A 2,009-nucleotide genomic window follows, 5' to 3' on the forward strand; every position below is an offset into this window, starting at 1 on the left:
ACATAGATGATAAAGCTGATGGAGAAACAGGTCTACTAGAAATAGATGATGGACTTGACCTGTTTGTCGATTTGAATGATCCTGGATAGTTGGCACATCCGGAGGATGCGTAGGTTTAGAGGGGGTGGATGTCGTGCTGCTGCGCATCCGAGTCGTATATACCTCCATTTCTTTTGTTGTGCATTTGTGTTATTTTCTGCGTGTGATTCATTGTGCGTGTGATGCATTTCGATAATCCGCATCCAATGTATATATTCCCTTAGTGCATGTGTTCGATTTTGTTTGGATGCATGATGTGTGTGTGTTAGAAAAAGATGAAAAACTGATGCCAAAGGATAATGATCTCTAAGAAAAGTGCAGGGAATTATGGAATCAAAGAGAAGGTTTATCCCGAAGGAATCCATTTGATGATTCTTTGGGTCGACAGACCGATTATCTTTGATGTCAGAGACCTTGGGTACCAATTACAATGAAAGAGTTTTTCCGTCCATAATTTATGAGACCTTGAAGGCAGCTGTAGCACAGTGTAATGCAACCAGCTCATAACACAGCGTGAGGCTGTTAGCAGAGAGATAATGAAAATTCTTACCCAGCGGGCTACAAATTTCAATATTGCACTTGATGATGTTTCAATAATTAACCTTACTTTTAGTAAAGAGTTTACAACTGCTATTGAAGCAAAACAGGTGGCTGCTCAGAAAGCTGAGAGAGCTAAATTCAGAGTGGAGAAAGCGGAACAAGATAAAAGAAGGGCCATTGTTCGAGCAAAAGGGGAGGCGAAAAGTTCTCAACTTATTGGGAAAAGCTATATTCAACAATCCTTCTTTTCATTACACGGAGAAAAAGATGGAGGCTAGCAGAAAAAAATAGCGGGCAATATATCCAATTTTAAAAAAAAAATCTTGGAGAGAAGAGGGAGGGAATCTTTTGATCGTGGGAGGAAAAATCCAAATATTTTTGGCAGGATATCTTCTCTCTCGAAGGCGGCATTGCTTTGCTCATGAATCATTACGGTTTGCGCAGGTCTAGTGAAATACCGAGAGGGGCAATCAATCAGTATTATAACCCCTGGTGTTGATGCCAATGAAAAGCCTCACAAACTTCGACTCTATTCTATTGCTAGCAGTGCACCAGGAGATTTTGGTGATTACAAAACTCTGCAGCATCAACAGAATTGGGCGAGACATCTGTTCTCTTCGCCTTAGGAAAAATACTCGACAGACCTGAATGGACCTTCAAAACAAGTATTGGATGCTTCGTCACGGTCGGAGCATTCCCAATCAGAACCTGATTGAGTCACATCTGAGAAACGGTATCCTAGAAGAGCTTGGGATCGCTCCCCAGGGTGTGGAATAAGCTTGCGCAACAGGTCAACTCTTTAAACAAGCAATTGAAGGAGAAAGCATCTCCTTTGACAAAGTGCGAATTTTTTTTGCTCCCCCTTCATTAGAACGAGAGACACGAACGAGTGACACAGCAAAAGAAGTCGTGGATGTCTTGAAGATTGATCCTGGCAATGTGCAATTTGTGGAGGTTTTACGAGAATGCATCCAGAAATATGGGCACAATGTTTACTGTAAAAGAACGACAAACTTGATGTCAACGAAGGCGAGCCTGGAGGAATATATCATTGACAGATGCTGTGGCCAGTATTCGCTGTAGATGAAGAAAGCCGAGGAGGAGACAGACAAAAGAATAGCACTGATAGAGATGGCGTCCTCGAGCTCTTCCTGTACGTTCGGCTTCTCCAGCCCTATGGGAAGTCCCACGGCTAGATCTTCCTGGCTCTGCCCATGTTTCCGTTGATCAGCAGACCATCGTCGCCCCTGACCTTTACTTCGATGAGCACGTCGTCATCCACGGCATCTTCTGAGCTCTTAACCCGGACTTTTACATGTTCCCTTCGTCCTCGGCTGTCAGAACTTCACCCTTTCCAGAAACTTAAGCTTTCACTGTGCGTGTACGGAAGAAGAGTTTGGGAGTCTGGAAAAGTTATGAGTCCGTAAGGA

At 43.4% G+C, this 2,009-nt stretch overlaps 1 pseudogene; it reads left to right on the plus strand.

The window, feature by feature from the left end:
- The first annotated feature begins 338 nt into the window (after positions 1–338).
- On the plus strand, positions 339–870 carry LOC148041863 (prohibitin-1, mitochondrial pseudogene; annotated as a pseudogene).
- Positions 871–2,009: the final 1,139 nt, after the last annotated feature.

The sequence above is a fragment of the Lygodium microphyllum genome, chromosome 1, assembly GCF_053477565.2.
Source record: "Lygodium microphyllum isolate KBCC chromosome 1, Lygodium_microphyllum_v1.1.10, whole genome shotgun sequence".
NCBI classification, from domain to species: domain Eukaryota; kingdom Viridiplantae; phylum Streptophyta; class Polypodiopsida; order Schizaeales; family Lygodiaceae; genus Lygodium; species Lygodium microphyllum.